This window comes from Salvelinus alpinus, chromosome 26, assembly GCF_045679555.1.
Source record: "Salvelinus alpinus chromosome 26, SLU_Salpinus.1, whole genome shotgun sequence".
NCBI classification, from domain to species: domain Eukaryota; kingdom Metazoa; phylum Chordata; class Actinopteri; order Salmoniformes; family Salmonidae; genus Salvelinus; species Salvelinus alpinus.
Window position 1 is genome coordinate 16,532,841 of NC_092111.1, and position 27,248 is coordinate 16,560,088.

A 27,248-nucleotide genomic window follows, 5' to 3' on the forward strand; every position below is an offset into this window, starting at 1 on the left:
ACACGGCTGGAAATGGTTAAACTCTAAGACTATCGATCACTACAGAATAAGAACAAATCCTAGACGTAGAACTACTAGTCTGCAGCTGGAAATTACGTACATCTAGTACGAGAATACCGACAACCGCAGAAGCAACTATTCTATGCAACAACCATCTGTACGCCTGACATATCCATTACAACAGACACTATCCAGAGCCGCTGAGAAAGCTACAACCACGAAAGACATTGTGACTTCTGGGGAAGTTAACCAGAGACTCTCTGATGAACTGACTCTCCAGCAGACGGACCGGCGATTCCAACAGAGAAGACAACAACGACACAAGGGCGTAAATAAATACATTGCAATTCTTTTTGAATAAGCGGACATTCATGTGCAAAGAATTAGCATTTCAATTAATATAATTGTCAACTGTGTGTAGTGAATCCATTTTGTCTTTCCCGCTCTTTATCCGTCCCCACTCCTTTCCATTGTCTACCAAGCCGTCATAGCAGTTTAGCCCACTAGGGACTTATCGATGCATTGTGTTAGTAACCAATACCTGTATTGTTTTATGTATTTCAGTTAGTTAGTAAATAAATAATTTTGCCAATTTGTATATCGCTGATTCATTTTGGAGACCAGGGTTCGTGCAGATATCCAAGGGTTTGCGACATTCAGATGAGAATGACTAATCGATAAAATATGAAAATATCTGAAGAGTCAATTCGGGAAATAGAGACTATAAACGTTTTCCCGTGGTGCCCCAACTTCCTAGTTAAAGTTTACATGATTAGTTTAATCACGTAATAAGTACAGAGAATTGATTTGATAATACAACAGTCTTCACATGAATGAATAGTCAGACACAGCATTGTGATAACTGCATAATTTTGCCCATTATAGTAAACCTAAAGGCTTAGTGGCCTAGAGGGTTGTGTACAGTGCATTTGGATTTCCACATTTTATGTCACAGCTTTATTATAAAATGCATTAAATCGTTTTTTTACCCCATCAGTCTACACACACTTCCCCAAAATGACAAAATGAAAATGGCGTTTTAGATTTTTTTGCAAATGTATTACAAATAAAAAGTTTTTTACATAAGTATTCAGAGCCTTTGCTATGATACCCGAAATTGAGCTCAGGTGCATCCTGTTTCCATTGATCATCCTTGATGTTTCTACAACTTGATTGGAGTCCACCTGTTGTAAATTCAATTGATTGGACATGATTTGGAAAGACGCACACCTGTCTATGTAAGGTCCCGCAGTTGACAGTGCATGTCAGCCAAAAACCAAGCCATGAGGTTGAAGGAATTGTCCCCTAGAGCTCTGAGTCAGGATTGTGTCAAGGCACAAATCTGGGGAAGGGTACCAAAAAATGCATTGAACACAGTGGCCTCCATCATTCTTAATGGAAGAAGTTTGGAACCACCAAGACTCTTCCTAGAGCTGGCCGCCCGGCCAAACTGAGCAGTTGGAGGAGAAGGGCCTTGGTCAGGGAGGTGACCAAGAACCCTATGGTTCCTCTGACAGAGCTCCAGAGTTCTTATGTGGAGATGGGAGAACCTTCCAGAAGGACAACCATCTCTGCCGCACTCCACCAATCAGGCCTTTATGGTAGAGTGGCCAGACGGAAGCCACTCCTCAGTAAAAGGCACATGACAGCCCACTTGGAGTTTGCCAAAAGACACCTAAAGGTCTCTTGCCAAAAGACACTCTCAGACCATGAGAAACAAGATTATCTGGTCTGATGAAACCAAGATTGAACTCTTTGGTCTGAATGCCACGCATTACGTCTGGAGGAAACCTGGCATCATCCCTACGGCGAAGCATGGTGGTGGATGTTTTTCAATGGCAGGCACTGGGACAGGGCAGGATCGAGGGAAAGATGACCGGAGCAAAGAACAGAGAGATCCTTGATGAAAACCTGCTGCAGAGAGCTCAGGACGTCAAACTGGGGCGAGAGTTCACCTTCCAACAGGACAACGACCTGCCATAGCCTGGACTTGAACCCGATCTAACATCTCTGGAGAGACCTGAAAATTGCTGTGCTGCAACGCTCCCCATCCAACTGTTTAGAGGATCTGCAGAGAAGAATGGGAGAAACTCCCCAAATACAGGTGTGCCAAGCTTGTAGCTATATACCCAAGAAGACTTGAGCCTGTAATCACTGGCAAAGGCACTTCAACAAAGAATTTATTTATTTTATTTAACTAGGCAAGTCAGTTGGAACCCCCCCCACATTCCACTGAAAAGCGCGCGAAATTCAATTTTTTTTTGGGTTGAAATATTTAACTTTCACACATTAACAAATCCAATACAGCAAATGAAAGATAAACATCTTGTGAATCCAGCCAACATGGCCGATTTCTTTTAAATGTTTTACAGCGAAAACACCATGTATATTTATGTTAGCTCACCACCAAATACAAAAAAGCACAGACATTTCTTTCACAGCACAGGTAGCTTGCACAAAACCCCCAAATAGAGATAGAATTAGTCACTAACCAAGAAACAACTTCATCAGATGACAGTCTTATAACATGTTATACAATAAATCTATGTTTTGTTCGAAGAATTTGCATATTTCAGGTATAAATCATAGTTTTACATTGCAGCTACAATCACAAATAGCACCGTAGCAGCAAGAATAACTACAGAGAGCAACGTGAAATACCTAAATACTCATCATAAAACATTTATGAAAAATACATGGTGTACAGCAAATGAAAGATAAACATCTTGTGAATCCAGCCAATATTTCAGATTTTTTAAGTGTTTTACAGCGAAAACACAATATAGCATTATATTAGCGTACCACAATAGCCAACCACACAACCGCATTCATTCACCGCAAAGGTAGCGATCGCAAAAAAACAGCAAAAGATATAAAATTATTCACTAACCTTGACAAACCTCATCAGATGACAGTCCTATAACATCATGTTACACAATACATACAGTGGGGAGAACAAGTATTTGATACACTGCCGATTTTGCAGGTTTTCCTACTTACAAAGCATGTAGAGGTCTAATTTTTATCATAGGTACACTTCAACTGTGAGAGACGAAATCTAAAACAAAAATCCAGAAAATCACATTGTATGATTTTTAAGTAATTAATTTGCATTTTATTACATGACATAAGTATTTGATCACCTACCAACCAGTAAGAATTCCGGCTCTCACAGACCTGTTAGTTTTTCTTTAAGAAGCCCTCCTGTTCTCCACTCATTACCTGTATTAACTGCACCTGTTTGAACTCGTTACCTGTATAAAAGACACCTGTCCACACACTCAATCAAACAGACTCCAACCTCTCCACAATGGCCAAGACCAGAGAGCTGTGTAAGGACATCAGGGATAAAATTGTAGACCTGCACAAGGCTGGGATGGGCTACAGGACAATAGGCAAGCAGCTTGGTGAGAAGGCAACAACTGTTGGCGCAATTATTAGAAAATGGAAGAAGTTCAAGATGACGGTCAATCACCCTCGGTCTGGAGCTCCATGCAAGATCTCACCTCGTGGGGCATCAATGATCATGAGGAAGGTGAGGGATCAGCCCAGAACTACACAGCAGGACCTGGTCAATGACCTGAAGAGAGCTGGGACCACAGTCTCAAAGAAAACCATTAGTAACACACTACGCCATCATGGATTAAAATCCTGCAGCGCATGCAAGGTCCCCCTGCTCAAGCCAGCGCATGTCCAGGCCTGTCTGAAGTTTGCCAATGACCATCTGGATGATCCAGAGGAGGAATAGGAGAAGGTCGTGTGGTCTGATGAGACAAAAATAGAGCTTTTTGGTCTAAACTCCACTCGCCGTGTTTGGAGGAAGAAGGATGATGAGTACAACCCCAAGAACCCATCCCAACCGTGAAGCATGGAGGTGGAAACATCATTCTTTGGGGATGCTTTTCTGCAAAGGGGTCAGGACGAATGCACTGTATTGAGGGGAGGATGGATGGGGCCATGTATCGCAAGATCTTGGCCAACAACCTCCTTCCCTCAGTAAGAGCATTGAAGATGGGTCGTGGCTGGGTCTTCCAGCATGACAACGAAACGAAACACACAGCCAGGGCAACTAAGGAGTGGCTCCGTAAGAAGCATCTCAAGGTCCTGGAGTGGTCTAGCCAGTCTCCAGACCTGAACCCAATAGAAAATCTTTGGAGGGAGCTGAAAGTCCGTATTGCCCAGCGACAGCCCCGAAACCTGAAGGATCTGGGGAAGGTCTGTATGGAGGAGTGGGCCAAAATCCCTGCTGCAGTGTGTGCAAACATGGTCAAGAACTACAGGAAACGTATGAGCTCTGTAATTGCAAACAAAGGTTTCTGTACCAAATATTAAGTTCTGCTTTTCTGATGTATCAAATACTTATGTCATGCAATAAAATGCAAATTAATTATTTAAAAATCACACAATGTGATTTTCTGGATTTTTGTTTTAGATTCCGTCTCTCACAGTTGAAGTGTACCTATGATAAAAATTACAGACCTCTACATGCTTTGTAAGTAGGAAAACCTGCAAAATCGGCAGTGTATCAAATACTTGTTCTCCCCACTGTATATGTTTTGTTCGAAAATGTGCATATTTAGCAGTACAAATCGTGGTTTTACAATGTGAATACGTAGCCAAACTGCACAGAATTATCCGGATATATTTCTGACACTCACCTAATCTAATCAAAGAACTCATCATAAACTTTACTAAAAAATACATGTTGTACAGCAAATGAAAGATACACTAGTTCTTAATGCAATCGCCGTGTTAGAATTCTAAAAATAACTTTAGTACGACATACAGCTTACGTTATAGCGAGACAGCGCCTGCAATGGAAACTGGAAAATAGTACTAAACATTTTCCACAGAAATACGAAATAACATCATAAATGGTTCCTACTTTTGCTGAGCTTCCATCAGAATCTTGTACAAGGAGTCCTTTGTCCAGAATAAATCGTTGTTTGATTTTAGAATGTCCTCTTCTCCTGTCGAATTAGCAACCAAAGCTAGCCAAGTGGCGCGAAGTTGTCCATCTTCACCAAACGCAGAGAACGGAAAACGCCAAAACTCACGATAAACGTTCAATAATCTGATAAAACTATATTGAAAAAACATACTTTACGATGATATTATCACATGTATCAAATAAAATCAAAGCCGGAGATATAAGCCGTCTATACCGAAAGCTTTTCAGAAGGCAATCCAGGGTTCCTTCCCGCGCCTTGCTGAACAAAGGAAATTTGGGGTCACGTCATTCCAAGAGCTCTTGTTCGACCTCAGATCAAGCTAGACACCCCATTCCACCTCCCACTGCCTGTTGACATCTAGTGGAAGGCGTATGAAGTGCATGTATATCCATAGATTTCAAACAAATGAATAGGAAGGCCCTGGAACAGAGCCTCGATTTCAGATTTTTCACTTCCTGACAGGAGGTTTGCTGCAAAATGAGTTCTGTTTTACTCACAGATATAATTCAAACGGTTTTAGAAACTTGAGAGTGTTTTCTATCCAATAGTAATAATAATATGCATATTGTACGATCTAGAATAGAGTACGAGGCCGTTTAAATTGGGCACAATTTTTTCCCAAAGTGAAAATAGCGCCCCCTATCCCAAAGAAGTTAAGAACAAATTCTTATTTACAAGACCTACCGGAGAACAGTGGGTTAGCTGCCTTGTTCAGGTGCAGAAAGACATTTTTTTTTATTTTTTTTATCTTGTCTGCTCAGGGATTCAATTCAGAAACCTTTCTGTTACTCTCCCAATGCTCTAACCACTAGGCTACCTGCTGCCCCCCCAAAAAAGTACTGAGTAAAAGGTCTGAATACTTATGTAAATGTGATATTTCAGTTTAATACATTTGTAACAATTTCTAAAATTCTGTTTTTGCTTATTATGGGGTATTGTGTGTAGATTTGAGGGAAAAAAATACAATTTAAATAATTTTAGAATAAGGCTGTAACAAAATGTGGAAAAAGTCAAGGGGTCTGAATACTTTCCGACTGCGCTGTACTTATCACACAGGGTGGATACTTCTTGATTATTGCCTTCTGTTGGTTACAGTGGACTTTGTCCATGGTCTTTATAACTATGTAGTATACTGTGAAATGGACTGGTCATTCACTTGCAATGACTGACCGCTTACATCGAGTAATAACAAGACCAGCAAAACATTACTGTGTACTATTGGGAGAGTGTTTGTAACAGTTATGTCCAGCAGATGGCAGAGTAAATAACTTTATTGCCTTGTGAGCTCAGTAAAGCTTTGCAGTCAGCTTTTCTCTCCCTTCCTCACTGTCAACCTTCCTGCCACTACAACGCAACATGCATTGTCAGAATTAATTCTGTAACAACACAGAATAAAACGATTGATAAATGTCCCATGATGGTAGTTGACTGCCCGTTACTGTGTATCACTTATTAACTATCATTTATTCACATTACTTCAGGCCTACTTTAATCAAATATTTCAGTTAATGTGTATATTACTTTTGTTTTACTTTGACTTTATTTCCTCATCTCAGAGCTGCTGTCTGACCAAATCACTATTTTTGTAGTTCTTCAAAGTAAATAAGACATACTTTTATAACTGCTGAATACCAACTATCAATCACTTAGATCATGTATTTTCAGGTACAGATACCTTGAAGCAATAACTTTCTATCCCTCTAGATCAGTGGTTCACTAACTTTTTATAGTCCCGTACCCCTTCGAACATTCAACCTCCAGCTGCGTACCCCCTCTAGCACCATGGTCAGCGCAATCTCAAATGTTCTTCTTTGCCATCATTGTAAGCCTGCCACACAGACTATACGATACATTTATTACACATAAGAATGAGTGTGGGTTTTTGTCACAACCCGGCTCATGGGAAGTGACAAAGAGCTCTTAAAGGACCAGGGCACAAATAATAATCAATAATTTTTCTCTTTATTGAGCCATCTTACAAATAAATTTGTTAATAGAAAATTGTGAATAACTCACCACAGGTTAATGAGAAGGGTGTGCTTGAAAGGATGCACATAACTCTGCAATGTTGGGTTGTATTGGAAAGAGTCTTAAATCATTTTCCACACACAGTCTGTGCCTGTGTTTAGTTTTCATGCTAGTGGGGCCGAGAATCCACTCTCACATAGGTACGTGGTTGCGAAGGGCATCAGTGTCTTTTTAACAGCGCGATTTTCCAAGGCAGGATACTCTGAGCGTAGCCCAATCCAGAACTCTGGCAGTGGCTTCTGATTTGTATTTAATTTTCACAGTACCGCTTATTGCAATTTTGATGAGGCTCTTTTGTTCAGATATCGGTAAGTGGACTGGAGGCAGGGCATGAAAGGGATAACGACTCCAGCTGTTTCGGGAAAGTACCTGCGTAATTGGGCACCCAACTCACTCAGGTGCTTCGCTATATCACATTTTACATTGTCTGTAAGCTTGCGTTTATTGGCACACAAAAAATCATACAATGATGGAAAGGCCTGTGTTGTCCTTGTTAATGCAGACCGACAAGAGCTCCAACTTCTTAATCATCACATCAATTTTGTCCCGCACATTAAATATAGTTGCGGAGAGTCCCTGTAATCCTAGATTCAGATCATTCAGGCGAGGAAAAAACATCACCCGGATAGGCCAGTCGTGTGAGAAACTTGTCATCATGCAAGCGGTCAGACAAGTGAAAATTATGGTCAGTAAAAACTTTAAGCTCGTCTCTCAATTAAAAAATATGTGTCAATACTTTGCCCCTTGATTACCAGCACACTTCTTTATGTTGTCAAAGCATTACATGGTCGCTACCCATATCATTGCATAGTGTAGAAAATACACAAGTATCAGGGGCCCTGCTTTAACAAAGTTTTAACCATTTTCACTGTAGTGTCAAACGTCTTTCAAGATGTCAGGCATTCCCTTGGCAGCTAGAGCCTCTCAGTGGATGCTGCAGTGTACCCAAGTGGCATCAGGAGCAACTTCTTGCACGTGCGTTACCACTCCACTATGTCTCCATGTCATGGCTTTTGCGACATCAGTACAGATAACAACACATCTCCACCACCAAAGTCCATTTGACGTCACAAAGCTGTCCAGTACTTTTAAAAATATCCTCTGCTGTTGTCCTGGTTTGCAGAAGAGGTTGTCTTCCTTAATTGACCCCCCCCATAAATGTAACGGACATATACCAGGAGCTGTGTCAGGCCTGTGAAGTCTGACTCATCCAGCTGTAATGCATAGAATTCACTGGCTTGTATGCAAAGCAGTAATTGTTTCAAAACATGTCCTGCCATGTCACTGTGTCGTGAAAGAGTGTTGTTTGATAAAGGTATTGTCTGTATAGTTTTTTGGGGCCTTTTCCCCCCTACATTGTCCCAGCCATATCTGCAGCAGCAGGAAGAAATAAGCATGGGGCTTGCCTGTCCTAGCCACTCGGTAGCTCACCATATAAGATGCTTCTAGCCCCTTCTTATTAATGGTATCTGTTGCTGTTATGTCTTACTACTCGAAAGTCATCTTAATTCTTGCTTAAAAAAACTCATGTGGCTTATTTTTCAATTTGGCATGTTTGGTTTCTAAACGTCTGCGCAAGAGTGAAAGTTGTAAGGGAGGACTTTTGCACATATTTTTTTCGCCTTTATTTAACCAGGTAGGCCAGTTGAGAACAAGTTGTCATTTACAACTGAGACCTAGCCAAGATAAAGCATAGCAGTGCGACACAAACAACAACACAGAGTTACACATGGAAGAAACAAACGTACAGTCAATAACACAATAGAAAAAATCTATATACAGTGTGTGCAAATGAGGTAAGATTAGGGAGGTGAGGCAATAAATAGGCCGTAGTGGCAAAGTAATTACAATTTAAATGCTAAACACTGGAGCGATAGATGTGCAGAAGTTGAACGTGCAAGTAGAGATACTGGGGTGCAAAGGAGCAACAACAAAAAATAACAATATGGGGATGAGGTAGTTGGATGGGCTATGTACAGGTGCAATGATCTGTGAGCTGCTCTGACAGCTGATGCTTAAAGTTAGTGATGGAGATATGAGTCTCCAGCTTCAGTGATTTTTGCAGTTCGTTCCTGTCATTGGCAGCAGAGAACTGGAAGGAAAGACAGCCAAACAAGGAATTGGCTTTAGGGGTGACCAGTGAAATAAACTGTACCTGCTGGAGCGCGTGCTACGGGTGGGTGCTGATATGGTGACTAGTGAGCTGAGATAAGTCGGAGCTTTACCTAGCAAAGACTTATAGAAGACCTGGAGCCAGTGGGTTTGGCGACGAGTATGAATCGAGGGCCAGCCAACGAGAGCGTACAGGTCGCAGTGGTGGGTAGTATATGGGGCTTTGGTGACAAAACGATGGCACTGTGATAGACTGCATCCAATTTGCTGAGTAGAGTGTTGGAGGCTATTTTGTAAATGACATCACCGAAGTCAAGGATCGGTAGGATAGTCAGTTTTACAAGGGTATGTTTGGCAGCATGAGTGAAAGATGCTTTATTCCAAAATAGGAAGCCGATTCTAGATTTGATTTTGGATTGGAGATGCTTAATATGAGTCTGGAAGGAGAGTTTACAATCTAACCAGACACCTAGGTATTTAGAATATGTGGACAATTACAAGTCAGAAACGTCCAGAGTAGTGATGCTGGATGGGCGGGCAGGTGCAGGCAGCGATCGGTTGAATAGCATGCATTTAGTTTTACTTGCATTTAAGAGCTGTTGGAGGCCATGGAAAGAGAGTTGTATGGCATTGAAGCTCGTCTGGAGGTTAGTTAACAGTGTCCAAAGAAGGGCCAGAAGGGCCATATAACACACTGTGGCTGAGGAAAGGCACTATTCCCAATATAAGTGAACCCCAAATCAATGTACTTCTCATCATAATTGCACCTCTTCGATGGACCAACGTCCCTGTCTGTTCGGTGCTTTCCCGGGTAAGGGGGCAGTAGCTCTTCGGCTGCATCAGATTCACAACTGTCAGTGCCCATGCTAGTTGGGCTAACAACAAATGTAGAACTACTGATGCTAGCATTGGATGTGCTCGTGGAAGCAGAACAACTTGTGTCGTCGACAGGTGCAGGTGTAGTACTGCTGGTAGTAGCAGTACTACCAGTAGAGCTGGTATGAGTCTCTATGGACTCGGTCCTTACTTTTTTTAACCATTGATCCATTTTTGAGCAAACGGAATGAGCAGCAGCTACGTTTGGCTACATACGGACCATTAGTGGAATTCTCGCGAGAGCATAACGGTTAATGTGATTGGATGTTAATTATTTGACCAGTTTACCTGTATTTGACGTTGTGTTGTTATTTCACTGAACACTAGATGGTTTCATTTTATTTTTGGCAGTGAAACGAGGCTACTCAGGCGGGGGGGGGAACCTCACCCAAATGTATAGCCCCATTGGAAAATATAAATGGACTGTTTGGAAATGTGAAGAAGAGAGCGAGAGAGAGAGAAAAAAAAATAAAAGTGAATCTCAGATAATGCTCTAGATAATGACAATGATCCAGCATAAACTGACTAGAAGCCATGAGAACATACCATGGCAACACACCATAACACATGTTCCATTGGAGTCTGGGTAAAAAAATCGAACTATGTCTCGACCCCGGAGAATGTTGTATGCACCATATTCTTTTTAAACAAAGTAGCCTATGAATACTATCCATGTCGGGGTCTAGATAAATAGGACTACTATATTGATATGGAGCCTAGCCAATGGACATTGTCTTCGGAGTTGTGATGGATCTTTTAAAGGCTGGTTTCTGTCTGACATGCCTGGTTAACATAAGTTTGCTTACCCAGTCTGCATGTCTACAGGCTACAGCAGATGAGCCCTTTCTTCCAGGCTGATTCTGTATAACATTGTGATTATGTTAAAGACCGGTTCAAACCAGTCAAACAAACTGCCTGTATGTTTAAAAGACTGGTTCTTTCTTACAGATACATTTAGGTCAGGAATCAGGGGCCTGATCAGCTGAGCACTGAGACATGACATCACCACAAGCTTGTGATAGAAAACTGACAAGCCTGGAGGGACTTTTTTTAAATGGGGCCGACTGATTTTGACCTTATTATGAAGGAATAGGAACAGAAGTTCATAATGTGCAAGTGTGACTAAGTACATTTAATGTGTTCACATCGTAAATGAATGTGTGTACAGTATGTTTCCACTGCTTCAACTCTCATGACTTCCCGATTTCTATTAATATGGGCTTTGAAGATAACCTTAATGTTTTACTCCATCTGTCTGCTCCCTTAGTAGGGTAAGCTACAAACCAGACTAAAACTGAAATGAAACCTGCTGCCGCACAGATTTTCAATAAATATTCTAAAACTACAGAGGAGTCCTGTAAGCATGCTCTAATTAGCCGGCCTAGATAATTTCAAGTTAAAGCTAAGTTAGGCTAGAAAAAGCAGGTGAAACTAGTGACTTCATTATGACATCTTTCGTGACATGCTAGGCAGGTTGTATAGGTTGTTATCACTAAAAGTCACAATAGAGTGAATGTTCATTGCCATTTATCTGGTTGTTGATGAAGTCCTGAAAAGGACCTTTCCCCGCTGGAAAATACGTTATTTTCTGGTAGTAAACTGGGTTTCCTGGTGAAGAAGTAAAAGTATACGTCATGTAGTCAGAAGGGCAGGACTTTCAGTCTGTCTGAAGCCTCTCTCATTGCCAAGGGGGTTTCCATTCCATCCATTCAATGGCAATGCCTCCTACAGCGGACAATCCCCTGTGGCCCATGTCGATTCCCGAAGCCTTCCTCACTAAGGTTTGTCACCTCTGACCTCCACTTCAGTTGATCCTCCACAAGTGGCAGTAACGCCTAACAGTGCTTGAGACCTAGAGGTCCCACGAAAGTAAACTAATAAAGGCTTTATAGAGCATTCATGAAGTCTTTATAAGCACTACATAACTATTGTTTGAAGACATTAAGATACTCATGGATCAGTCAAGCCACGCTTACCCTAGTTGCCGTTCCCTCAGTTGCAGTACAGTAGTTGAGTCTTTGTTTTCAATGGAAAATGTTTTGTAATGGAAAACCAAAATGTGTGTTTCTTATTGGACAAGTCCATGTAATCCCTCCTCGGTTTGATGCCTAATAAACACAACACTGTCTTTCCTGGAGGCCCCTAGCACTTCATCACACCCACTTTAGTACAGAAGTAGCCCCTAATGAAAAGCATTGGTAGCACGGGGGAGGGGGAGGACAGATGGTGTGTGTTTTTTTTCATAAGAGGCAGCCATCATCTGGGACATGCTAATCAATTCTGCTGATTACTTAAATTGAGTGTCTACTAATTAAGCCTCATTTGAGTCAAATTGTGACCATCAAATTTTATTTGTCACATACACATGGTTAGCAGATGTTAATGCGAGTGTAGCGAAATGCTTGTGCTTCTAGTTCCGACAATGCAGTAATATCCAACGAGTAATCTAACCTAACAATTTCACAACAATTACCTTATACACACAAGTGTAAAGGAATGAATATGTACATAAAATATATGAATGAGTGATGGTATAGAATGGCATAGGCAAAATGCAGTGGATGGTATAGAGTACAATTATATACATATGAGATGAGTAATGTAGGGTATATAAACATATAAAAGTGGCATTGTTTAAAGTGTCTAGTGATACGTTTAATACATACATTTTTCCATTATTAAAGTGGCTGTAGTTGAGTCAGTATGTTGGCAGCAGCCACTCAATGTTAGTAATGGATGTTTAACAGTCTGATGGCCTTGAGATAGAAGCTGTTTTTCAGTCTCTCGGTCCCTGCTTTGATGCACCTGTACTGACCTCGCCTTCTGGATGATAGCGGGGTGAACAGGCAGTGGCTCGGGTGGTTGTTGTCCTTGATAATCTTTTTGGCCTTCCTGTGACATCGAGTGCTGTAGGTGTCCTGGAGGGCAGGTAGTTTGGTGATAAGTTGTGCAGACCTCACTACCCTCTGGAGAGCCTTACGGTTATGGGCGGTGCAGTTGCCGCACCAGGCAGTGATACAGCCCGACAGGATGCTGTCTGTGTGGGTGGACCATTTCAGTTTGTCCGTGATGTGTACGCCAAGGAACTTAACTTTCTACCATCTCCACTACTGTCCCATCGATGTGGATAAGGGGGTGCTCCCTCTGCTGTTTCCTGAAGTCCACGATCATCTCCTTTGTTATGTTGAGTGTGAGGTTATTTTCCTGACACCACACTCCGAGGGCCCTCACCTCCTCCCTGTAGTCTCGTCGTTGTTGGTAATCAAGACTACCACTGTAGTGTCGTCTGCAAACTTGATGATTGAGTTGGAGGCATGCATGGCCACGCAGTCATGGGTGAACAGGGAGTACAGGAGAGGGCTGAGAACGCACCCTTGTGGGGATCAGCGTCCCACAGTGTTGAGGATCAGCGGGTGGAGATGTTGTTACCTAACCTCACCAACTGGGGGCGGCCCGTCAGGAAGTCCAGGACCCAGTTGCACAGGGCGGGGTCGAGACCCAAGGTCTCGAGCTTGATGACGAGTTTGGAGGGTACTATGGTGTTAAATGCTGAGCTGTAGTCGATGAACAGCATTCTCACATAGGTATTCCTCTTGTCCAGATGGGATAGGGCAGTGTGATTGTGTTGTCTGTGGACCTGTTTGGGCAGGTAAGCAAATTGGAGTGGGTCTAGGGTGTCAGCTAGGGTGGGGGTGATATGGTCCTTGACTAGTCTCTCAAAGCACTTCATGATGACGGAAGTGAGTGCTACGGGCGGTAGTCATTTAGCTCAGTTACCTTAGCTTTCTTGGGAACAGGAATAATGGTGGCCCTCTTGAAGCATGTGGGGACAGCAGACTGGGATAAGGATTGATTGAATATGTCCGTAAACACACCAGCCAGCTGGTCTGCGCATGCTCTGAGGACGTGGCTGGAGATGCCGTCTGGGCCTGCAGCCTTGCGAGGGTTGACACGTTTCAAAGTTTTGCTCACGTCGGCTGCAGTGAAGAGAGCCACGGCTGAGAGCCCGCAGGTTTTGGTAGCGGGCCGTGTCAGTGGCACTGTAGTGTCCTCAAAGCGAGTAAAGAAGTTGTTTAGTCTGTCTGGGAGCAAGACATCCTGGTCTGTGACGGGGCTGGTTTTCCTTTTATAGTCCATGATTGACTGTAGACCCTGCCACATACCTCTCGTTTCTGAGCCGTTGAATTGCGACTCTACTTTGTCTCTATACTGACGCTTAGCTTGTTTGATTGCCTTGTGGAGGGAATAGCTACACTGTTTGTATTCGGTCATGTTTCCGGTCACCTTGCCCTGGTTAAAAGCAGTGGTTCGCGCTTTCAGTTTCACGCGAATGCTGCAATCAATCCATGGTTTCTGGTTTGGGAATGTTTTAATAGATGCTGTGCGTACCACATCGCCGATGCACTTGCTAATAAACCCGCTCACTGACTCAGCGTATACATCAATGTTGTTGTTCGCCGCAATGAGGAACATATCCCAGTCCACGTGATCGAAGCAATCTTGAAGCGTGGAATCCGATTGGTCGGACCAGCGTTGAACAGACCTGAGCGCGGGTGCTTCCTGTTTGGTATTCTGTCTATAGGCAGGGAGCAATAAAATGGAGTCGTGGTCAGCTTTTCCGATTGGAGGGTGGGGGAGGTCCTTATATGCGTCGCGGAAGTCAGAATAACAATGATCTAGGGTTTTGCCAGCCCTGGTTGCACAATTGATATGCTGATAGAATTTAGGGAGACTTGTTTTCAGATTAGCGTTGTTAAAATCCCAAACTACAATAAATGCACCCTCAGGATATGTGGTTTCCAGTTTACATAGAGTCAAATGAAGTTCGTTCAGGGCCATCGATGTGTCTGCTTGGGGGGGATATATGCGGCTGTGATTATAATTGAAGAGAATTCTCTAGGTAGATAATGCGGTCGACATTTGATTGTGAGGAATTCTACGTCAGGTGAGCAGAAGGACTTGAGTTCCTGTATGTTGTTATGATCACACCACGTCTCGTTAATCATAAGGCATACACCCCCACCCTTCTTCTTACCAGAAAGATGCTTGTTTCTTTCAGCTGACTGTATCGACTCCGATAGCGTGTCTCGAGTGAGCCATGTTTCCGTGAAACAAAGAACGTTACAGTCTCTCTGGAAGGCTACCCTTGCACGGATTTCGTCTACCTTGTTGTCAAGAGACTGGACATTGGCGAGTAGTATGCTCGGGAGCGGTGCGCGATGTGGCCGTCTACGGAGCCTGACCAGAAGACCGCTCTGTCTGCCCCTTCTACGGCGTCGTTGTTTTGGGTCGCTGGCTGGGATCCGATCCATTGTCCTGGGTGGTGGGCAAAACAGAGGACCCGCTTCGGGAAAGTCATATTCCTGGTCGTAATGTTGGTGAGTTGACGTTGCTCTTATATCCAATAGTTCCTGCCGACTGTATGTAATAAAACCTAAGATTACCTGGGGTAACAATGTAACAATAACACATAAAAAAACAAAATACTGCATAGTTTCCTAGGAACGCAAAGCGAGGCGGCCATCTCTGTCGGCGCCGGAAGTCACTGCTTGCGTGACTTGTTTGGGAGAATCGTGTGTGTGTGTGCGGTCAGTAGAAGTTTTTTGTTAAGGTACAAAGTGGGGGCCATCATTACATGGTCTCATAAGCTAAATACACGCACATTAACACTAACATACAGTATATAATGCAACTAAGGTCTTCACCAACCACTCCAGTGATATCCTATTACTGTTTAGTAGCTGCCGATGTTTGTTTGAGTTTGAGTTTATCTTTAGAAGATGTTCCTTTGTAATGTGATAGGTGGTCACTGTTTATTTGCTTTGTGTAGCTGTGCAACGCCATCTCCTCCCAAGGAGCCTCCATTGGTTGGCACGAGGAGTTGCTTCGTGGGCTGATGGAGAGGGTTCAAACGTTGGCTGAGCACCATGACCGGGCGTTGGACATGCTGCAGGAGCAATTCCACGGGTTGGCTGGGGGGCAGCCTGCCGTGGTGGTAACCCCACCACCCCTCAGTAACTCGGCAGTTAGCAGCGCCGCCTCACCGGCCACTCCACCTTCCCGGGAGCCCTGGTTACCTCCCCCGGAACGCTTTAATGGAGAGCCAATCACCTGTCAGGCGTTTTTAGCTCAGTGTGCCCTCATTTTTGAGCTTCAGCCCTCCTCCTTCCTCTCGGATCGCTCCAGAATGGCCTACCTCATCATGCTGATGTCTGTAAAGGCTCTCACCTGGGCCACCGCTGTATGGGAACAGCAGCTCACCATATGTGTGAGCCTGGAGGGGTTCATGGGGGAGGTGAGGAAGGTTTTTTTGCCCCGCTCTCCGGGAGAGAAGCTGCCCGCAAGCTAATCCAGCTCCGGCAGGACACCCGCACAGGTGCCGACTATGCAGTGGATTTCCGACACGTTGGCAGCGAGAGTGCGTGGAACCCGGAAGCATTGTTCGACATGTTCCTGCACGGCATCTCGGAGGAGGTTAAGGACTAGCTTACGGCTTGGGAATTGCCCACGGATCTTGACTCCCTCATCGCTTTCACCATCCGCATTGATGGGCGATTGCGGTAACGACGGATGGAGAGGGAATTCGACGTCACTTGCACGTCCAGGGATTCCACCTCGCCTCCGAGCCATCCCGGAAGTCCCTGACAGTCCCGTGGTCGAGAGCACCCAAGGTTTTCCCGACCTTCTTTGAGAGTCACCGAAGAGGGCTAAGGCACCTTTTCCCAAGCCCATGCAACTAGGCAGAGAGGGGCTGTCGCCACTGGAACTGCAACATAGGATCAGCACAAGGAGCTGTCTATATTGCGGGACTTTTGGTCATTTTGTGTCCTTGTGCCCGGTAAAGGACCATGCTCACCAGGGAGCGAGTACTCTGGTGGGCCATATGGAGAACGTTTCTGCTTCCCTTAATTGCACCCCTTTTCATGTCATTCTGCTATGGGGAACCAGTCCAAATCTCTCCAGGTCCTCATTGACTCTGGAGCCAATGAGAGCTTTTTGGACGCCACACTGGCTTCCGAGCTGAACATCCCAATTCAGCCTCTCTCCATTCCCATGGACGTTAGAGCACTGGACGGGTGCTCTATAGGTCGGGTCACCCATACCACCACTCCCATCAACCTATGTGTGTCAGGGAATCACAGCGAGACCATTCAGTTCCTGCTCATCAAGTCCCCCCAGGTTCCCATGGTGTTGGGATTCTCCTGGCTCCAGCGACACAATCCACTCATCAACTGGTCTACCGGGGCTATCATGGGCTGGAGTCTGTTCTGCCACGGCCATCTGAAATCCTGGGACGTCTTCCTGGGTCCTTGCAGGTGGCTCCGGACCTCCCTGCCATTCCCGTGGAGCACCAGGACCTCCGGGAGGTGTTCAGCAAGGCCCGGGCCATTTCCCTTCCACGGCACCGCACCTGTAACTGCGGGATTTATCTTCTCCCTAGTACCACGCCGCCCTGGGGACATCTGTACTCGCTGTCGTGACCAGAGACCAAAGCTATGGAGAAATACATTGGTGACTCCCTACCTACAGGATTTATCTATCCCTCCTCCTCTCCCGCTGGCGTAGGGTTATTATTCGTGAAGAAGGGCAGGACCCTGCGCTCGTGCATTGACTACCGGAGACTCGATGACATCACTGTGCAGAACTGTTATCCGTTACCACTCATTTCCTCGGCCTTCGAGCCGCTCCAGGGGGCCACAATCTTCTCCAAGCTGGATCTACAAAATGCCTACCACCTGGTGCGGATACGAGGGGAGGACGAGTGGAAGACCCTCCTCAGCGGCCGCTACGAATATCTGGTCATGCCCTTTGGCCTCACCAACGGCCCTGTCGTGTTCCAGGCTCTGGTGAACAATGTTTTCCGTGACATGCTGAAACGGTTCGCCCTCGTCTACCTTGATGACATCCTCGTCGTCCCCTGTTCCCCCAAGAACATGTGCTCCTTGTCTTGTCTGTTGTTCGTTAATGCAGAAAAGTTTGAGTTCCATCGCTCCACCATTCCCTTTCTGGACTACATAATCTCTGCTGAGTGTCCAGATAGATCCCGAGAAGGTGAAAGCGCTGTTGGATTGGCCTCATCCTACGTCCAGGCTGCAGCTGCAATGCTTCCTGTAGTTCGCCAACTTTTATTGCCTCTTTATCCAGGGTTACAGCACCCTGGCCTCCCCCCTGTCTGCCCTCACCTCTACCAAGGTTCTGTTCACGTGTTCCACGGCCGCTGACCGGGACCTTAAACACCGCTTCACCACGGCTCCGATCCTGGTTCAGCCGTCATCCGGACCTTTCCCATCAGTTCGTGGTGGAGGCCGGTGCTTCGGATGTCTGAGTGGGGGCTGTCCTGTCCTGTCCCAATGTTCTGCCCTTGACCTTAAGTTGCATCCCTGCACCGCCTTCTCCCACCGCCTCAATACCACGGAGAGGGATTACGATGTGGGAAATCGGGAGCTTCTCTCGGTGAAGATGGCATTGGAGGAATGGAGGCAGTGGCTCGAAGGGATGTTCCATCCGTTCATTGTGTGTACCGACCACAAAAACCTGGAGTATCTCTGTACCACCAAGCACCTCAACTCCAGGCAGGCGAGATGGGCCCTGCTCTGTACCCGGTTCCACCGGCCGGGGTCCAAGAACCTGAAGTCGGGTGCCTCGCCACTCGCCGCTATAACCCCACGGTTACCACCCCGGAGCACGAGACCATCCTTCCCACCTCGTGCCTGGCGATGGCACTCAGCTGGGGTATCGGGCTCCCGGCAGACCCTGGCCTTAGTGCAACAACACTTGTTGGCCTACCATGGTTCCGGACGTCGTCTTCTTTGTCGCCGCCTGCACGGTCTGTGCACGTAACAAGATCCCTCGAAAAGCTCCGGCTGGCTTCCTCCAACCTCTGCCTGTCCTTCATCGCCCCTGGTCTCATCTCCTTGGATTTTGTCATAGGTCTCCCCCCATCTGATGGCAACACCGCCATCCTGACTGTGGTGGATCGCTTTTCCAAGGCCTCCCACTTTATTCCTCTCAGCACGTTACCCTCTGCCAAGGAGACGGCCCAGCTCATGCTGCAGCACGTCTTCCGGATCCATGGACTGCCCGTGGACATGGTCTCCGGCCGTGGCCCTCTGTTCTCGTCCCGGGTTCTGGAAGGCGTTCTGCACCCTCATTGGGTTGTCGGCCAGCCTGTCCTCCGGGTTCCACCCCCAGTCTAACGGCCAGTCGGAGCGAGCCAACCAGGACCTCGAGACCACTCTGCGCTGCCTGGTCTCTGCCAACCCCACCACCTGGAGCCAGCAGCTGGAGTGGGTGAAATACGCCTGCAACACCCTTCTCTGCTCTGCCACGGGCCTATCACCGTTTGAGTGTTCCCTGGGATATCAGCCCCCATTCTTCCCTGAGCAGGAAGAGGTCAGCATACCTTCTGCCCAGATGTTTGTCTGCCACTGTTATCGTACCTGGAGGAGAGCCCGGTCGGCCCTCCTCAAGACCACCTCCAGGTATTGATGATAAGCGGATCGCCATCGGACCCCGGCTCCCAGGTATCATCTCGGGCAGAAGGTATGGCTATTCAACCGGGATCTGCCACTCCGGGTGGAATCCTGCAAACTCTCCCCCCGGTTTATCGGCTCGTTCCCCATCTCCAAGATCATTTGCCCCTCTACTGTTCGTCTTCCGTTGCCCCGTACCCCGTACCCTTGTCCAGCGTCAAACCCATGTCTCATAGCCCTTTGTCTCCTGTTTCCAGGCCAACCCCTCTCCCTCGGCTCATCGACTGCCAATCGGCGTATACGGTGACGCGTCTCCTGAAGGTTCGGCCTCGGGGCAGGGGGTTCCAGTACCTGGTTGACTGGGAGGGTTATGGCCCAGAGGAGAGGTGTTGGGTCCCCGCCAGGGACATCCTGGACCCAGGCCTCATCACGGATTTCCAACGCCGACACCCCGGTCAACCAGGTATGCGCCCAGGTAGGACGCCAAGTGGCGCCCCTGGTGGGGGGGGGGTTCTGTCACATCCTGAATTCTTTCACCGGTCTTCGTGATTGTCTACACCCCCCCCCCCCCCCCCTCCAGGTTTCGCCCATCTTCCCCATTATCCCCTGTGTATTTATACCTGTGTTCTCTGTCTGTCTGTTGCCAGTTTGTCTTGTATGTCAAGTCCACCAGCGTTTTGTTTCTCAGCTCCTGCTTTTTCCCAGTCACTCTTTTCTTGGCCCTCCTCTTTTTGACCTTGCCTGTCCTGACTCCGAACCCGCCTGCCTGACCACTCTGCCTGCCCCTGAGCCTGCCTACCGACCTGTACCTTTGCCCCCCGCTGGATTTTTGACCTCTGCTTACACTGAGCCTGCCTGCCGTCCGGTATCGTTGCCTCACCTCTGGTTACTGACTCCTGCCTGCCTTGACCAGTTTGTTGCCTGCCCCTATTGTATCATTAAACTATTGTTTATTCAACGTTGTTTGCATCTGGGTCTTACCTTCATATCTGATAGCCTGCCCATACCATAACCCCACTGCCACCATGGGGCACTCTGTTCACGATGTTGACATCAGCAAACCGCCATACACGTGAACTGAGGTTGTGAGGCCGGTTAGACGTACTGCCAAATTCTCTAAATCAACGTTGGTGGTTTATGGTAGAGAAATTAACATTCAAATCTCTGGTGGACGTTCCTGCAGTCAGCATGCCAATTGCACACTCCCTCATGTTGGATTCTAGCTTGAAATATACTTATTCCTGTTACCAGACTAGAATTGACTGATTACTGTACATGTATATGGAATATATATGATGGGGTCAATGGAGTGTGGGTAACAACTAGGTGTATGGAAAGTTACTGACTGAGATGAGGGAGTGCTGAAAGTTTACATTCTGTCAAACATGTTATTTTTAAATAGGAGGAGGAGGGAGGCAAAAGGCAACAGTCTGGTTTCAGTCACGGATAAGGTAGGACAGGCATGGATTAGGGGGGAGTGAGGAATTCGGCCCGAGGTCAGGTCAGATGAAGGAGCAGTCCTATTACACACACACACACATATACTTCCATGCCCACAAAGGTTCTACCATGAGGCAGGGCCATGACTACACCAGTGAGAGTAACCAATTAAGTTCCTGACTAGCAACAGCGATGTATTGGCTGTCTAGATGTGCAAGGAAATGACTCCACCTAGAAGGAGGGTGTAAATATATGTGCTTGTGTAATCATGTCTTTGACTTTGCAGCTGTTTGACCCAGTGGGTGAATACACTTGGTTTGAACTTTTACAAGTTGTCCGTGAGTTTTTACTGTTTGTTCAGAACCTGACACCCAACTTGAGACATTTGTGGCATTGTGTTGTGGACAAAACTGCACATTTTAGAGTGGCCTTTTATTGTCCCCAGCACAAGGTGCACTTGTGTAATGATCATGCTGTTTAATCAGCTTCTTGATATGCTACACCTGGCAAGTGGATGGATTATCTTGGCAAAGGAGAAATGCTCACTAACAGGGATGTAAACAAATTTGTGCACCAAATTTGAGAGAAATAATATTTTTGTGCCTATGGAACACTTTTATTTCAGCTCATGAAAAATGGGACCAACACTTTACATGTTGCGTTTAGATTTTGGTTCAGTGTTGTATAGTTTTATCCCAAAATGTTTTTCTTTAAACTGTTTTACAACTTTTATGCAATTCACTGGTCCTCCCCTTCCTCCTGAGGAGCCTCCACTGGTGCATGTGTGTGTTTATGCATCCATGTGTTGTGTCCATAAGCCTGTGTTTGAGAGGGGGGAAAGTATTGTGTATGAATTCACTGTGTGTGTGGGTGGGGGGGGGGTTACAATGTGGGTGTCATAGAATGAGTCAGTGCACCATCTACTCATGTTTTGTAGGTACAGTCGTCCACCCCTCTGCCCCCTCTCTCCTGTAGCCTCCCTCTCCTATGTTCTGTCATATTTCTGGATTGCAACGGTAAACAACTGAAGTCTAATTCAAACAAGCTACTCACAATATGAGTGCTCTCTCTACTGTTGCTACATAATCACACTATGAAACACAGTCTCTCTGTGCTGGGCTGAATGACAGGGTTTGTGGGTGAAGGCTCTCAGCACCTGGTCATTATCTGACCGGCGCAGGAGCATATCTGTGCATGGAGACACCTACGCGCTGCTGACTCAAAATACACGCACACACACATAAAATACACATGTACTTGCATTGGTTCTCACACACAGCCACCGACACTGACGCACACACACATTTCTCCACAAAGCGGTGCGGCTCTGCAGTGGAGCGGTAACCCACGGCAACGCTCTGGTCTCAAGCCGACCAAAATTCACCAGAGCTGTGGAGGGAGAGGACTGATAGAGGCAGCATAGTCAAACATGTCACTTTGTCTCTGTCTGCCACCGCCCATTAACAGGCCCTTCAAAATCAAGAGGACCCTTTCACTCCCACGCAGACTCCCTAAGATAAAACCTTTTAAACGGCGACAGTACAGAGCCCGTGGGTGAGTGGTAACCCTCCCGTCTCTTGACACATGTATGGGTATGACCCCGGATACTGGGGATCAATCCATGCATCCTCCAAGGGGCTGATATATACAGTAGGATTTGTGAAACCAACAAGGGGCCCCTAGTAGAGACCGCTGCAGCCAATTGAAATGTCCTCAAGTCTAGAGGACTCTTCACTCCCTAGATAAAGATGTAGCAGGGATACCCTGTTTTTCATCTACTTTCACCTACAGGCGACGTGAGTTTCTTGGAGCAGGGGCTTGGGGGAACTCCTTTAAAAAATAAAATCTTACCATAACAACCAAAGTATGAAGTCTTCCTCTCATCATGAAAAATACGTCTGTACTTGTTTGTAACAGAAACGAGTTGGTCTTCTCAATCACCAAACCAGTTTCCAAACAGAACGTTTTGTCATTAAGATGTCATGTGCGGCAGCGTAGATGGCAGCGTAGCCTAGTGGTTAGAGCGTTGGACTAGTAACCGAAAGTTTGCAAGATCGAATCCCTGAGCTGACAAGGTACAAATCTGTCATTCTGACCCTGAACAAGGCAGTTAACCCACTGTTCCTAGGCCGTCATTGAAAATAAAAATGTGTTCTTAACTGACTTGCCTAGTTAAATAAAGGTAAAATAAAATATATAAAAATGTGCCAAATTTTGCACACCGAGATGGAAGTCATACGCATAGAGGGCAATAGAAAGGTAGGGAGAGACTGAGAGAGGGAGTCAAATTCACCAAGATGTTTCCGCCAACTTTTTGACTATTTTTCTTTATATCTGAAAGTTGTTGTCGGCAACAAAGACTGTACTTTTATTTCCGCCAACCGACCTAGTCTTGATTGTGGTAAAGTTCTGCTTATGGCTTAGTATGAACGTAGCCATAATCCTGAGGCAGCATTGGCACGCTCTTTGCTCTTGATGGTTGCTACACTCTTAGAAAAAAGGGTTTCAAAGGGGTTATTTGACTGTACCCATCGAAGAAGCCTTTTTGGTTCCATGTAGAACCCACTGTGGAAAGTGTTCAAGATAGAACCCACAAGGTTTCTACCTGGAACCAGAAAGTTTCTCGTGTGGATAGCCGAAGAACCCTTTTAGGTTCTAGATAGCGCCTTTTTTCTAAGAGTGTAGGCAGGGCCCTTTACCATCAGTTATATTTTATTTTACCTTTATTTAACTAGGCAAGTCAGTTAAGAACACATTTTTATTTTCAATGACGGCCTAGGAACAGTGGGTTATCATCCTCTTTGCAGTTATAAACTTTGAGAGGCATGTCACTTTGTCCATCTCTTCGCATAGCCCTCCACTAAGCATGCACTTATTAACCACAACTGGATGGATCCATAAAGAATTACTATGGAAATGAATGTCACTGAATTATGAAAATATTGGAATAAAGTAGGCTAATGCAATTGAAGGCATGGATCATATTGTTTAATACTGAAACTTCCAAAGTCATCTAATCATTTATAATACATTTTGAGTAATAGTTTACCCGTGTGTGGTCAACCAGATGATATTTTCAGCACTGTTTTGATTGGATGCAATGCATTTACAACTCATATAACAGGTCCATATGAATTGACAAGGCATTGATTATAGCATAGCCTATGTCTTCAGTTGTCTTGACCTCATTAGAAGTAGTCCCTCTGTATAAATTGGTCATACATTTCTCCTCTTTTGCAAAGCTCTTCAGTTACTGTATTACATGTGAAATTTCTGTCATCTTATTTCATCACATTTGTGACTAGAAAGAATGGTGCTGGAGGAGATCCGCCTCTACCATCACTCCTATTGGCCAACGTGCAATCATTGGACAATAAAATGGATGAGCTCCTATCAAGACTATCGTACCAACGGGACATTAAAAACGGTAATATCTTATGTTTCACCGAGTCGTGGCTGAACGACGACATGGATAACATACAGCTGGCTGGGTTTTCGGTCCATCGGCAAGATGGAACCGCTGCCTCCGGCAAAGACAAGGGTTAGCGGTCTGTGTCTATCTGTAAATAACAGCTGGTGCACGAAATCTAATATTAAGGAAGTCTCGAGGTTTTGCTAGCCTGAGGTAGAGTATCACATGACAAGCTGTAAGCCGCACTATGTACCAAGTTTTCATCTATATTTTTTGTAGCTGTCCATTCACCACCACAAACCAATGCTGGCACTAAGACAGCACTCAAATAGCTGTATAAGGCCATAAGCAAACAAGTAAAATGCTAATCCAGAGGCAGCGCTCCTGGTGGCCGGGGACTTTAATGCGGGGAAACTTAAATCCATTTTACCTAATTTCTACCAGCATGTTACATGTGCACCAGAGGAAAAAAACTCTAGACCACCTTTACTCCACACACAGAGATGCGTACAAAACTCTCCCTCACCCTCCATTTGGAAAATCTGACCATGACTCTATCCTCCGGATTCCTGCGTACAAGCAAAAACTAAAGCAGGAAGCACCAGTGACTCGCTCTATAAGGAAGTGGTCAGAGGACGCAGATGCTAAGCTACAGGACTGTTTTTCTAGCACAGACTGGAATATGTTCTGGGATTCTTCCGATGGCATTGAGGAACACACCACATAAGTCACTGGCTTCATCAATAAGTGCATCGATGACGTCGTCACCACAGTGACCGTACGTACATACCCTAACCAGAAGCCACGGATTACAGGCAACATCCGCACTGAGCTAAAGGGTAGAGCTGACGCTTTCAAGGAGTGGGACTCTAACCCGGACACCTATAAGAAATCCCGCTATGCCCTCTGACAAGCCATCCAAACAGGCAAAGTGTCAATAAAGGATTACGATTGAATTGTGCTACACCGGCTCTGACACTCGGCGGATGTTGCAGGGCTTACAAACTATTACGGACTACAAAGGGAAGTATAGCCGTGAGCTGCCCAGTGACACGAGCCTACCAGACGAGCTAAATCACTTCTAGGCTCGCTTCGAGGCAAGCAACACTGAAGCATGCATGAGAGCATCAGCTGTTCCGGATGACTGTGTGAGCACGCTCTCTGTAGCCGATGTGGGTAAGACCTTTAATCAGGTCAACATTCACAAGGCCGCAGGGCCAGACGGATTACCAGGACGTGTACTCCGAACATGCGCTGACAGACTGTCAAGTGTCTTCAGTGACATTTTTCAACCTGTCCAAGATTTGGCATGGGTCCTCAGATCCTCAAAAAGTTCTACAGCTGCACCATCGAGAGCATCCTGACTGGTTACATCACCGCCTGGTATGACAACTGCTCGGCCTCCGACTGCAAGGCACTACAAAGGGAACGGCCCAGTACATCACTGGGGCCAAACTTACTGCCATCCAGGACCTCTATACCAGGCGGTGTCAGAGGAAGGCCCTAAAAATTACCAAAGACTCCAGCCACCCTAGTCATAGACTTCTCTCTCTTCTACCGCACAGCAAGCGGTACCGGAGCGCCAAGTCTAGGTCCAAAAGGCTTCTTAACAGCTTCTAGCCATAAGACTCCTGAACAGCTAACCAAATGGCTACCCCCACCCCCATTTTTACGCTGCTGATACTCACTGTTTATTATCCATGCATAGTCACTTTACCTCTACCTACATGTACATATTATCTCAATTACCTCGACTAACATGTGTCCCCGCACATCTGTACCGGTACCCTCTGCATATTGCCTCGCTACTGTTATTTTATTGTTTCTCTCCTTCTTAATGTGTTTGAGTCAATCAGTTGTGTTGTGACATGGTAGGGGGGGTATACAAAAGATAGCCCTATTTTGTAAAAGACCAAGTCCATATTATGGCAAGAACAGGTCAAATAGCAAAGAGAAACAGCAGTCCATTATTACTTTAAGACATGAAGGTCAGTCAATCCGTAAAATTAAGAGCTTTGAAAGTTTCTTCAAGTGCAGTCGCAGAAACCATCAAGCGCTATGATGAAACTGGCTATCATGAGGATCGCCACAGGAAAGGAAGACCCAGAGTTACCTTGGATGCAGAGGATAAGTTCATTAAGTGTTACCAGCCTCAGAAATGTGGTATTTTTTTGCAAATCTGTCAAGGCAAAGGGGGGCTACTTTGAAGAATCTAAAATATAAAATGCATTTTGATTTGTTTAATAGTTTGTTGGTTGTGTTTTTTCATATTTTTGTATGTCTTCACTATTATTCTACAATGTAGAAAATAGTAAAAATAAAGAACCCTTAAATGAGTAGGTGTGTCAACTTTTGACTGGTACTGTATATGTATGTACAGTGCATTCGGAAAGTATTCAGACTTAGTATTCAGTAGTATTCAGACCTTTCCCTTTTTCCACATTTTGTTACATCACAGCCTTATTATAAAATGTATATAAAAAAAAAAAATAATCATCAATCTGCACCCATCATGACAAAGTGAAAACATGTTTTTTGACATTTTTGCAAATGTATAACTTTTTGTTGAAAATAGCTGTACAGCGACACTCCCCATCCAGCTTGAGACAATCTGCAGAGAAGAATGGGAGAAACTCCCCAAATACAGGTGTGCCAAGCTTGTAGCGTCATACCCAAGAAGTCTCGAGGCTATAATCACTGCCAACGGTTCTTCAAAAAAGTACTAAGGGTCTGAATTCTTATGTAAATGTGATATTTCAGTTTATTTGTAATAAATTTGCTAAAATGTCTAAAAACCTGTTTTTGCTTTATCATTATGGGGTATTGTGTGTAGATTGAGGGGGGGGGGGGGACTAATCCATTTTAGAAGGCTGTAACGTAACAAAATGTGGAAAAAGTCGAGGGGTCTGAATATTTTCCGAATGCAGGTCCTGGGCTAGCATGGTTACACGTGGT

The 27,248-nt window shown here is 45.3% G+C and overlaps 1 protein-coding gene across 6 annotated transcripts in view; it reads left to right on the forward strand.

Moving 5' to 3' along the window:
- The window catches only part of LOC139554851 (rho guanine nucleotide exchange factor 2-like), a 107,753-nt gene that overhangs the window by 24,361 nt on the left and 56,144 nt on the right, over positions 1-27,248 (forward strand). The gene's annotated exons all lie outside the window — the stretch shown is intronic.